At 37.9% G+C, this 14,068-nt stretch overlaps 1 non-coding gene across 1 annotated transcript; it reads left to right on the top strand.

Annotated features, from left to right (window-relative positions):
• The first annotated feature begins 3,697 nt into the window (after positions 1–3,697).
• Positions 3,698–3,829, top strand: LOC122745091. The gene has a single exon (XR_006355381.1).
• The last annotated feature ends 10,239 nt before the right edge of the window (positions 3,830–14,068 follow it).

The following is a 14,068-nucleotide window of genomic DNA, read 5'->3' as shown; positions in this document are numbered from 1 at the left end:
AATTGCTAAGAGTAGTGGACTTTTCACTGTTCTCATTCTATTTGACCTTTCTGCCACTTTTGATACTTTTGTGTCAACTTCTTGGATATTCTCCAATTCCTTCTCTTCCATTAGATCATTTTCTCTTGATTCTCTTACCTGTCTGAATCATTCTCTTTTTTGGGGGAGGGGAGGGGCAATGAGGGTTAAGTGACTTGCCCAGGGTCCCACAGCTAGTACGTATCAAGTGTCTGAGACCAGATTTGAACTCAGGTCTTCCTGAAGCCAGGGCCAGTACTTTATCCACTGTGCCACCTAGCTGCCCCCGAATCATTCTTTTACAATCTTTGTAGGACCATCAGTCATCTCCTGCCCATTAATTTGGGACTAGAAATTCTCCAAAACACTTAACTAGATACTCGTTTCTTTCGAAATTCTGTCTCTTGGTAGTCTCATACATTCCTATAAGTTCTACTATTTCCATGACTCTCCAATTCCATATATGTAGCCCTAATTACTCTTCTAATTTGTTATAAGGGAGGGTTCCAGACCCATACTGCTAATTGCCTGTTGGACATTTCCATCTGGGTGTTTCATAATGCATTCTCAAACTCAGCGTGTCAAAAATGTAACTAGTCTTCCTTCCCTCTAAATTTTCCTCTTTCCTTTTAGTTTCCTAGGTCCTTAACCTCCGAGTCATCTTCAATTCTCTTCTCTTTAACTTCTCCATGTCCCATCAATTTTTACCTTGATCTTGCATCTGTCCCTTTCTTTTCAGTCATACTTCTACAACTCTCATACTACCTATTCATCACCTCTATTGACTATTGCAGTAGCCTCTTAATTAGTCTCTCTATTTCCAGGCTCTCCCTCTCCAATCCATCCTTTACAAAGCACCCAAATTAATATTCCCAAGATACAGTTTTGACCTTGTCATTCTGTATTCAAAAGTCATCAGTGGTTCCCTATTGTCTCAAGCACACCATTATATTTTATGCACATTCCTTAGCTTGGCATTTAAAACACTATAGTATGGCTCTAAATTATGATTCCATACTTATTTCAAAATACACAATTTTATACACTCCCCATTCAATCTATTTCCTGATTTCAATATTCTATTGTCTATATCCTTTTCTTTTCCCAGGCTGTTTTCTGTATGTAGAGAATACTCTCTTCTCAATTGTTCCTCTCAGAATCCTTCCTTCAAGATCCCATTCAAGGGGGCAACTTGGTGGCACAGTGGATAAAGCACCGGCCCTGGATTCAGGAGAACTTGAGTTCAAATCTGGACTCAAACCCTTGACACGTACTAACTGTCTGACCCTGGGCAAGTCACTTAACCCTCATTGCCCCACAAAGAAAAAAAATTCTATTCAGGTGCCTCCTTTTCCTATAAATTCTTTTTTTTTTTAATCCCTCACATTTTAGGTACTCTCTCCTTAAATTTTCATCATGGCATGAGAATCAGAAGTGTTCAAGCATGAATATGAGTGTTTTATATGAGGACTAGAAAGAATACCAATTTGGCCAGATTGCTGAGTGCAGAAGCCAGAGTAATGTCCAGTGATGTCAAAAAGATACATAGACACACCTTGTTTATTGCACTTTGCTTTACGCCCCTTCACAGATACTGCATTTTTCGCTTTTCCAAATTGAAGGTCTATGGCAACTATGTGTCCCCAAGTCTATCAGTGCCATTTTTATAACCACATGTGATCACCTTGTGTCTCTGTGTCACATTTTGGTAATTCTTGCACTATTTCCAATTTGTCATTATTATTATTATTATTATTATTATTATTATTATTATTATTATTATTATTATATCTGTTATTATGATCTGTGATCAGTGATCTTTGATATTATTATTGTAAATGTTTCAGGGAGTCATGAACTGTGCCACAAATATTGCATGTGTTTTGACTACTGCCCTGTTGACTGTTCCCCCACCCGTCCCTCTTCCAGCTTCCTTCTTCCCTGAGATACAACAATATTGAAGAATATTACATAAATTTAGTTGATAAAGCAATTATAGGATTTGAGAGGATTGACTCCAATTTTGAAAGAAGTTCTCTGTGGGGAAAATGCTCTCAAACAGCATTATATGCTATAGTGAAGTCTTTCGTGAAAGGAAGAGTCAATCTATGCAACGAACTTCATTGTTGTCCTATTTTTTTTTGGTGGAGAAATGAGGGTTAAGTGACTTGTCCAGGGTCACACAGCTAGTAAGTGTCAAGTGTCTGAGGCTAGATTTGAACTCAGCTCCTCCTGAATACAGGGCCAGTGCTTTATCCTCTGCGCCACCTAGCTGCCCCTGTTGTCTTATTTTTAAGAAATTTCCACAGCCACCCCAACTGTCAGCATCAACACTGAAGCAAGACCCTCCACCAACAAAAAGATTACTACTCACTGATAGCTGAGATGATGGTTAGCATTTTTTGCAATAAATTAAGGTATGCACATTGTTTTTTTAGACATAATACTGTTGCAAACATAGTAGACTACTATATAGTGTAAACATAACTATTATATACACTAGGAAACAAAAAAAATTGTGTGACTCATTTTACTGCAATATTCACTTTATTGTGTGGTCTGGAACCAAACCTGCAATATCTCCAACGTATGCCTATATTGGGACTAGATTGTGAAAGGCTTTAAAAACCAAACAGAGGAATTTATGTTTTATCCTAGAGAAAATGAAAGCTGCTAGAGTTAATTGAGCAGGATAAAGACATGGTTAAATTTGTATTCAAGATAAAACACTTTGGTAGCAGAGTGGAGAATGGACTGGAGTGGGGAGAGAGATTCGAGGCAAGGAGACCACTTAGGAGATTGTTGCAGTAATGTAAGTGAAAAGCAACAAGGGTAGAAACTAATTTGGTAGCTGTGTAAATGGAAAGAATGGAGCAGGAGCAGCTAGGTGGCACAGTGAATAGAGCACTGGCCCTGGAGTCAGAAGGACCTGAGTTCAAATCCAACCTCAGAAACTTAACACTTACTAGCTGTGTTACCCTGGGCAAGTCATTTAACCCCAATTGCCTCACCAAAAAAAAAAAAAAGAAAAGAAAAGAAAGAAAGAAAAAAAGAAGAATGGAGCAAATGCAAGAGATATGGCACAGGTAGAAGTGGTAAGATTTGGCAACTGATTGGAAATGTGAAATGTATGGGAGACAGGAGTGGAAAATAATTCCAATTATACACTTATGAAATTGGAAGGATGGTGGTGCCTTCAACAGAAATAGGGAGGTTCAGAAGAAAGGAAAGTTTTGGGGAAAAGATCATGAGTTCTACTTCAGAGGTATTATGCTTGTAATGTCACTAGAATATGCTGCTTGAAATATCTAGCAAGCAATTGGTTATGCAAGGGAAAGACTCAGTGTAGATATATAGGTCTGTGATTCATCCACATAAATATGATAATTAAAACCATGGGAACTGATGAGATTACCAAAACAAAGAGTATACTGTAGAGGGAGAAGCAAAGAGTCCTATCGCTGAACCTTGGGGAATACCCATAGCTAGCAGGCATGATCCAGCAAATGAAGCAGAGAAGGGAGGAAGAAAACCAGGAGAGATTAGTGTCATGAAAACTCAGAGAAGAGAGAGTATCCAGGAGGAGAGAATGAACAGTAGTGTCAAAGTGATCAGATAGGTCAAGGAGGATGAGAACTTCGGAAGGACATAAATTTTGGCCATTAAGAGGCTATTGGTCCTGGAGGCCTAAGAAAGTCGAGTCATTGAAGTCAAGCTGACTCTTCTGATACTAGCCTCCTAAATGAAGAGGTCGTTGGAACAGGCCCTGTCTTCAAGATGAATTCAGGTCCTACTTCATCTACTGACAGTGAAAAAAAAAGACTATTGGTAACTTTTGGAAGAGCAGTTGAATAACAAGGTCAGAGGTTAGAATTCAAAGAGCTGAAGAATGGATGAAAGCAGAGAACTCAGGGGTTGTACACTCAGTGGATATACAAAAAGGTAAACCATTCCTCCATCTCTCTCTTTCCTTTTCCCAGGAAGAGAAATACACTGAAAATACAGCTTTCTCTGTCTCTTGGTGTTTTTTCCTCCTCTAGGTGAATGAAATGCTCATCTTATACTATGCTCTTTTCTTCAATTGCTTCTGTTCTACTGATTAACTTTTCTATTTTTAACCAGTGCCAAATTATTATAGCATAGTTTCAAGTCTGATATTGTTTGGACCCCATCTAGTTATCTTTCTTCCCATCACTTTTCACAATCTTTACCTTTTGGTTCTCAGATGAATTTTGTTATTATTTTGTTAAATTCTGAAAAACAATCCTTTGGTAGTTTTATTGCTAAGGCATTGAATCTGTAAATTAAATTTAACTTGCATTGTCATTTTTACTGTGTACTTCTATGAAGAATAATAAATTCCTTTACAGTTATTTGTTTTTCCTTATTTCTGTATTATAGTTATATTAATATAATTCTTCTTTGTGTCTTGGTAGGTGGACTCAAACATTTTATACATTCAATAATTATTTTAAATGGACTTTCATTTTCTTTCTTTTTCTGCTGAATTTTGTTGGTAACATACCAAAATATTAATGATTTCAGGTATTTATATGTTATATCAATTTTGTTTATCTCTTCTTTTATTTCCAAAATGCCTATTTTTGTTTTCAAGAGGGTTTTATTTGCTGCTTTTCTTGTTTTTTTTTTAATTATGTAGTTGGATATTCAATTTATTGATCCGTTCTTTTTTTTTTTAATTTAGTGAGGCAATTGGGGTTAAGTAACTTGCCCAGGGTCACACAGCTAGGAAGTGTTAAGTGTCTGAGGCCAGATTTGAACTCAGGTACTCCTGACTCCAGGGCCGGTGCTTTATCCACTGCGCCACCTAGCTGCCCCCTTTTTCTTTTTTTGATGAAAGTATTTATAGTAATAAATTTTCCTCTAAGGACTGTTTTGGTTACAAGATATAATTGCTCAATGTTTTATTGATGCCTGATGTTCTCACACCATAGTAATTTCCTGACATAACATTTAACTGATACTGAATGAATCTTCCTTGTAATAAAGAACAAAGAGTTAAGCAAAACTTACTGACATAGTGACCATATCTAACAGTGTATACCACATTAACCTTTTGAATTTCCCCACCTCAATACTGAGAAGAGGGAGGGATCTTTTATGACTAAGAATTGTCATCATTTGAATTTGGGTCTTTTTAGTGATGTTTTCATTTGCATAATTCAGGTCATTTGGTACACTCCCCTACTAGCTCTGCTTACTTCACACTGCATCAGTTAAAATAAGCCTTTGCATATTTCTCTAATTTTTCATATGCATAATTCCTTATGGGGAAGTATTCTGTTACATTCATATACCATCATTTGTTTGGTCATTCTCTAGTTATTAGATACTCACTGTGTTTCCAGTATTTTCCTACCACAACAAGTACTGTTATGAAGGTATTGCTGTATTGAGCCTTTTAATATTTAACCTACTTTTAGTATGTGACCATTAGTGAGATAGTTGGATCAAAAGGTGTGAACACTTTAGTGAGTCTTCTCACAAAATTCCAAATTTTCTTTATTAAAAAATCTTTTATTGATATTCTTTATGAAAAAAAAATCACTGTAACTTCCCAATGACTCCCCAAGAACATTCCCAATGAAACCCATACTTGCAGCAGACTGCAAGGAAATAGGCTAAGGAAAACAAATTCATACATCGAATGAGTGAATAAATAAAAACCATTTATGAAGTGCTTACCACATACTAAGCACTATTCCAAGCACTGAGGATACAGAAGCAAAAGTAATATAGCCCTTGCTCTCAAATATTTATATGGGGAAGGGAGATACATACATACAGACACACACACACACATATATATGTGTGCGTATGTGTGTGTATATATACATATACACACATGTGTATATAAATGCATATATATGCACACAATATACCAGGTATATATACATACTCCAGGCATTTATGCATATATATGTATATGTATCTCTCTATATGTATATGTGTGTGTATTTGTGTATATGCACCAGGGAAGAGAGTTGCTATCTGAGAAGTCACAAACATAAGAGAACAATGGGACAGTCCATTGAAATGTCCTTTTGTTCCTTTTAATTTTTAAAAAAATTCAAACTTAGCAAATGCCAGATAAAATGAGCATTTTCATATATGAAACAGAACAGAAAAAGAATACATGAAATTGAAAATCCTTATTATATACAGCTTGCTTTTCCTTTTAAGTGGATGAAAAATTCACTATATAATGTTCAAAGCTGTCCTCATTGTCTAACACATGCTTTCCAAAGGCAGTGGTCATGCTGATTTGATTATAGTTTTCCAAACAAGAGGCAGAAAGAGGAGGTGGAGAGAGAGGATATGTACTACAGCAGAAAGGAAAATGGCTAGGGTGAAGGTGAGGATACATAGTCCCAAGGAGTATAGAGTCCTGAAGTTTAGTTTCTTCCAGGCATGATCTCTAATGGTCTGATTTAGAGGATGCGGTAGCAGTAGCAGCCACATTAGATAATGTATGCCTCATTCCATACCAGTAGTTCACCACCTCTTTGCTGAAAGGAGGGAAGAATGCTTCACCAACAGTTCCCTTTCACCAGTACCATTCATGTAAAACTACTTGTAGCTCTGGGTTTTTCTAAAATGAGGTAACAATTTGTGATCAGCTTGGACATTACAACTTGTCAGTATCCTTGGCTGATGCTAGTTTAGCTGGATGCTAGATGAATATATGGATTGATTCATCTGCCTGTCTAGGAAGTGTCCTTGAAGAACTAATTACTTTGTCCTATGCAGATACAGTGTGGAGTGGGCTGCAGCAGGAGCCAATGACCAGTCCATCTGTCTCATGGTCAGACAAGAGCTCTGGGTGATGGCCTTGACACTTTGCTTTCTGAACCTAGAGCCGTCTTTTATGCACTGAAGTCTGCACCAACATCGGTAGGGGAGTGAGTCAGGAAGTGAAATGTATTCTCTGATTTGACAGCTCATATATTACAGTTTGTTTTAGTGGGTCTCTCCTGCTGGATACAGACAGCCTGGGAAACATCTAAAATCCCTGTCTGTGTCTGGAGTGAGAAAATAAAGAGAACCAAAAAATTAAGGAAGAGAGGAGCGTGTTTGCAAACAGATCCATAAGGTGCTTGTAAAGGATGAGTTCCTCTAGAAAAATAAAGTTTACATCAGGCAGTTATTTCTAATAAGGGCGTTTTATGTATATAGATATGTTTGGTACCTTATATTTTTGATAAGCCAAACATAAATCTAAGTTTTGTAAATTGACTCCTATTTGTCTAAACTCAAATTCTCCTCTAATGGATCATCATAATGTAGAGTGCTTTGGGGTTACTTTTCTTTGAAAAATATCCATATTTTAAAATAATTAGTTAGCTATGCCCAAAAGGGATATAAAACTGTGCATACCCTTTGATCTAGCAATAACACAGCTGGGGTTTATATCCAAAGAAATTCCCTCCAAAAAGGAAAGGGACCTATTTGCGCAAAAATATTTATAGCAGCTCTTTTTGTGATGGCAATGAATTGGAAATTGGAAGGATGCCCATCAACTAGGGAATAGCTGAATAAGTTGTGGTATATAATTGTAATAGTGTGCTATAAGAAATGATGAGCAGGTGGATTTCAGAAAAATCTGGAAAGGCTTTTATGAACTGATGCAAAGTGAAGTAAGCAGAACCAGGAAAACATTGTACACAGTAACAGCAATATTGTGAACAATCAAGTTATTCTGAGTATTATAAATACTCAGTGAAGATCACCTGTGAATGAATCAGCAGTACAGTGATCCAAGATAATTCCAAAGGACTCATTATGAAAAATGCTATTCACATTCAGAGAAAGAACTAGAGTCTGAATCCAGATCAAAGCATACTATTTTTTACTTTATTTTTTCCTTTGGGTCTTTGTCTTCTTTCACAACATGTATAATGTGTAAATACATTAATGTATGATTGCACATAGGTTATATATGATCATGGTTTTACATATATTTACACATCTGTGTCAAATGGTGGCCTTCTCTAGTGTGGGGTAGGGAGGGAGACGGTTTGGAATTTAAAATGTAACAGAAATAAATAAATTTAATTTTAAAATGAATTAAAATTTTTTTACATGTAATTGGGGAAAAGAAAATATGGTTTAAAATTAAAAAAATAATTAGTTGTCACTTTACAATGGGCTTCCCATCCCCAACACTACCAAAAATTACCTTATAACAAATATATACAGCTAAGCAAAAAACCCCAATATATTGATCAGTTTGACAATGCACACTTGACTTGACACCTATAGTCTGTTGCCTTTCTGCTGAAAAAGGAGACATGATTAGCCATTAGGTCTCTAAAGTTAAGAAGTCACAACATCTGTCAGAATTCTGATGACTTTCAATTTTCTAATTTATGGTTATTTTATAAACTGTTCTTGTTTCTGCTTTCTTTACTCAGTTCATACAAATTTTCCCAAGTTTCTCAGGATTCTTCATATTCATAATTTCTTATAGTACAGTCATAATTCATTATATTCACATATTATAATTTATTTAGCCAATTCTCAAACTAGGGACAATGATTTTTCTACATTTTGCTACAACAAAAAGTGCTATTATAAATATTTTTGCTTATGTTCATTTTCCTCTATCTTTAACCTCCTTAGGATATATGTTTAGTAGTGGTATCACTCAAAGAGTATAACATACTTTAGTGGGTTTTCTATTATAGTTCCTAATTGTTTTCCAGAATGGTTGAGCCATTTTGCTGCTCCACCAACAATGCATTAGTGTGCCTATTTTCCTCCAGCAATGACCATTTTTATCTTTTATTTGTGCCAAACTGATGCATTTGTTGTTTTGATTTGTACTTCTCCTGTTTTACTCTGTACAATACCAACAAAGCGCATGATTTAGAAGATTCTATCAAACTTACAAGGCTTTAAGAATGGCCTGGATGACCTACTTTCTGTCTGTTATCCACTGACTAACCTAGCAAAGTTCAGATAGCCTCATCATCAGGTTGGACATAGGATGTATTACCTACATAGGGATGATTTTGTTTGCCACAGAAACCTTTACAGCCAGTCTGCTGAATTAAGTTGTGGCAGGGCTGTAATTTCCATCAAGGGAAATAATAGACATGATCATAGATCACATTGAATTCTGTTTTAAATGCGCTAGAGGAAATGACTATTAAAAGGAACTCTGGGATATATCCTTTTGTAATTTGTGTCTAATTTGTGTATTTTTAGTTATTATGTATGTATATAGGTATAATTTCACACAAAGTTGCTCAACCAAAGGTGTTTCACAATAACTTCCATACATCATAAGCAACCCCCTACTTAAACCTGTAAAAACCCAACCTCAGTGTGAACTCCACTTAGCTCAGTTCAGTCCTACCTTGTGCTTTCTCTCCCTGACCCCTGCAACTTTTCTATAATTGTCTTTACAACTTGTCCATTCTCTGCCTCTTCCTCAACCCCATTTATACAGTCTTCATGGGTTCATATGTGTTTCCTTTCCCTAACTCCTCAACCAAGCTACTGGCTTCGTTGCTTTGATGTCTACCTGACATTCTATCTCTCAACTCCTTGCCTTTATACCAGTTGTCTACCATGCTCGGAATGTTCTTTCTCACCTCCATCTCCTGTCTTCCTTCAAGACCTCCCCCAGTCATCCACCATCACCTCTATTCCAGTGTTTAGGACCTTCTAGCATCTCCACCTTGCCCTTCAGTGCCTTTGATCCTATCTTGTTCTACTTTATTCTCCCTAGCCCCATAATTCCCCTGGGTTCCTATGTGCCATAGGATGTCCTATATTCTCCTCTCAATGAATTGTCCAAAGTAGAATGCCCAAACCTCCCTGTCCCTTTGCTTCTACCCTAACCCCAACCTTTCCCCCCCCAGGATTATCCTTATTCCTCCTACTTTCTGGGAACACCCCTTAGGATGGAAGTCAATTCAGATATTCACCAAGTAGTTAAGTGCCCACATCCTTTACGGGGAGCAGTACTTACAAAGATCATACAAGGATCCTAGAATTTAGAACTAAAATGGGACTGTTGAGATCACTTAGCCCAATCTTTTAATTTTATAGATGAAGAAAACTGAAAACCCAGATTGTTAAGGAACTTCCCCAAATTAATGTAATTAATAAAGAAGAAAGCCAGAATTCCAGGCCAGGTACTCTGAATCCAAATCCAGTGTTCTTTGCCTTATACAAATTCCTCTTTTCCCATCTATGATGTGGTTCTTGTGTCATATCTATCTTTGTATCCATGGCTCTTAGCAAAGTGTTTTGCAAGTGGTAGGTGCTTAATAGGTGCTTGCTGAATTGAATTCCAATGCAACTGACTGTCCATTATAACATCATTTTGCCTAAAGTCCTGTTTTTGTGAAAACAATTAATGACATTACATTAGGTAGGGGTTGTGTCTATCTTTTTTTTTTCTCCTTTTTTTGTAAAGCAAAACATTCTTCTATAAGGATAGCCCTGGGCAACCTGAAGGAAATACAATAATTAAGGTATAGCACTTGCTCCCAGAAGACCTGCTAGGAAACTGTGGGTTATGTTTTGCCTAAAGATTGTGCAATTAAATGGAAGCTGTTGGGTGCTCACCACAATTTGCATGCACATGTTTTCTTCTCTTGCTCTATGATGAGGAACTTCCCTAGGGCCTCAGAGAGAAGAGCAGATTTTTTTTTGCCTCAGAGTTGCAGCTCACACTGCTGGTTGGTCCCTAGGGCCTGAACTAGGATGTTGGAGCAGCCAAGCTAGAATGGATGTATCAGCAAGAGGTATCAAGCAAGCAACACTTAGGCCAGTAGAGAAAATCATGATCTCTTCTAGATGGACTATCCCAGGGTTGATGGGGTGAAGGGCATGGGATCTGATGAGAACATCCATGGCCAGCCAGCCCTTGGCAAAATGGTGAAATCATGAAGGTTTGCTCTTTAAAGCCAGGGGAGATCCATATTTGTTGTTGTTTGTCTTTCATTCTCTTGAAGAGGACCATGACACTGGGAAGTGATGTCATGACTTGTACGGAATTGGATTTAAGTGAGGAAGGGCTGTGTAAAGTCACCAGCCTCACTCTCTTCTCCAGAACCATCTAGGTCCAGTGGCAAGATATATTATCAGGACAGATTCCCCTCAAATTCCACCTTTTTCAGAAGTCCCTCCCTGTTGCCACCACTTCCCTTGAAGATTTATTGGGTTTTGGGGGTTTTTCATTTGTTTGTTTTTGGTAAGGCAATTGGGGTTAAGTGACTTGCCCAGGGTCACACAGCTAATAAGTGTCAGGTGTCTGAGGCCAGATTTGAACTCAGGTCCTCCTGAATCTAGGGCCGGTGTTCTATCCATTGCGCCACCTAAACTGTCCCATTCCTTTGAAGATTTAAACTAACTGTGACGAATCACTTAAACTCTGAGCCTCAGTTTTCTGATTTGGAAGATGGACATAATGATACATTTTGCATTTAACTGTTGCACGAGGCTGTTGTGAAACTTAAGTGAGACAATGTAACTAAAATATTTTTACAGTTCTTAGAGTACTAAATATTATTCTATCTGTGTGCTCAGCATTCTCCTTTTGCATCCTTCTCCCTTTCTCTGGTTCTGACTCTTTCCCTCTTTCAGATAAGAAGTGCTTTCCTGTTCTCCTCTCTTTCTTACTCTCTCTCTTAAAAACAAAAGTCAAAATCTACTCTCAAAAATTATTAATAACAATAATAATCATAGTAGTAGCTGGCATGTCTATAGAGCTTTAAAGTTTGCAAAGTGCTTTCTCTATGTCATGTCATATTCTGGTCTCCATTATTTCCATGAAACACAGCCACCAGAGACTCTGAATCCCAGCCACCCCCAAGACTGGGGCTTTTTTATTGTCTCTCAGCAACTCACAGAGCCTGCTATAACTCCTTTGCTTTAGGCCTCATTCTGGCCTTGGCCTCACATTCAGTGGGAAGTTCCTTTTCCCCCTGGCAGGATAATCACAATTTCAGTCTGCTTTCTAATTGTGGCATGAAAAGCATTGATTCCTGTTAAAGAATTGTCAAACCTCATAGAGAAGGCAATTTGGAGGCACTGGGAATTGGTGTTTTGGGAGAGAAAGGGGAATTATCCTTATGCCCCAAAGCTTCCTTCTGCAGCTGCTGCCATCTTTCTGTATGCATGAAGTCAGCCTGGGAGACCTGTGCTTCAACTCCAATAGCTCAACATTTATCCATCCCTTTGTTTCCTCTTAAAAAGTATATACCTGCTTAGGTTAAGGGTATTGACTTAAGACACTTTTTTTTTTACTTCTGTTGGCCAAGTGACTGGAAGCAGGTGACTACATTCAATAACTTTGTTCCCTATTTTCTACCTTGACACCAATGGAAGAATATTTTTTCACTTTTCATCTTCATTTCAGTAATTTCAAAACCGGTGGACAACTGGTGATTCCCAGGAAATTATTGTGAAATTTGAGGCAGTATCTTTTACTCTGCAGGTACCTTTTAAAATAAGTTTTATTGTGACATCACAACCACTTGTGTAATTATCAACATTGTGCTACTCTCAACTCCAGATAGAGTCTTGTTATTGTTTTGTCCTTCCTTCTCGAAGAGAACCATGACATGGAGGTGATGTCATGACTTGCACTGAATTGGATTTGTGTGGGAGGGCTGTGCAAGGCCACCGACCTCACTCTTTCCTCCAGAGCCATCTGGGTCCAGTGACAAGATAGAAATCAGGATGACCAAAGACGGCCCGAATGTTTAAGGCAATTAGGGTTAAGTAACTTGCGCAAGGTCACACAGCTAGTAAATGTCTGAGGTGAAATTTGAACTTAGGTCCTCCTGACTCCAGGGTCAGTGCTTTATTCATTGTGCTACCTAGCTGTTTCCAGATAGAGCCTACCCTTAAATAGAAGAAAACTAACCAAAAATACCCAATACAGTGATCCCCTCAAAAAAAAAATATATATATATATATAATATTGTGCCTTAGTAGTTCCTTGCCTTGAATATAAAATTTAATATTGAAATATTATTTTTTTCTCTGTACCTGGACCATCTTCTAAATGCCTGCCTCAAATCACTTTCCACTCAAATCCTTTGTCCACTCACCTGCCAGAATGATTTTCCTAAAGCATTGGTCTGGCCATGCCACCCACCCTTTTCAAAGCTTCCAATGGCTCCCCATGACTTCCAGGATCAAATATAAAATGTTCTATTTGGCTTTTATAGTTCTTCACAACCTGACCTTTCCAGTCTTCTTGCACCTTACTCTCCTCCAAGTAATCTTCTTTCCAGTAACACTTAGCTATTTGCTGTTCCTTACATAAGCCACTGCATCTCTTGCCTTTGTACACTTTCAGTGGTTGTCTCCCATGCCAGTGAATAGTTGCTGTCTGTAAAATGGCTGAAATTCTAGCTAGACTGTCTAAAAATCTAATGAGTGGTTGCCAATAAATTAGAAGCTTTAGCAAGAGTTTAGATTTTTAAGCATTTATTAAGGAGCATAAGAATTTGGTGAGGAGAGAGAAAGAGGCCTATCTATCTATCTATCTATCTATCTATCTATCTATCTATCTATCTATCTATCTATCTATCTATCTATCTATCTAAGGGAGCCAGCATTTCTAGCTCCACTCCACCCAAGGTCCCTGGCCAAAGAGCATGAGCCTCGCCCCTTCTTGGTCCCACAAGTCTCCTGTGAAAACCGGAAACATCCCATCCACCCACACACAGCTCCAAACTAATTGGCTGGTAGCTTTGGTCACAGTACCCACGAGGTAATGTCACTTCCTGACGCCAAGGAACTGACATTCCAAACCACATGGCTTGCCCTCAGATGCCTTCTCCTCATGCAGAGCTTTCCTACAGTATCTCTCCAGCAGGGCGCGTCACTCCAATTCTCACACCAGGAATATTCTCAGTCCTCATTTCTACCTCCTAGCTTTCTTGGCTTCTTTGAAGACTCCCCATCAAATCCTCCCTCTTGCCCCTACATTCCTCTGACATTACCTTTCACTTACATGTATCTTATATATACATAATGATTTACATGTTGTCTCCTTCAT

This window comes from Dromiciops gliroides, chromosome 2 (assembly GCF_019393635.1).
Source record: "Dromiciops gliroides isolate mDroGli1 chromosome 2, mDroGli1.pri, whole genome shotgun sequence".
Taxonomy (NCBI): Eukaryota; Metazoa; Chordata; class Mammalia; order Microbiotheria; family Microbiotheriidae; genus Dromiciops; species Dromiciops gliroides.
The sequence above is the reverse complement of the archived record's forward strand: the minus strand, read 5'-3'. Positions and strand labels throughout refer to the sequence as shown.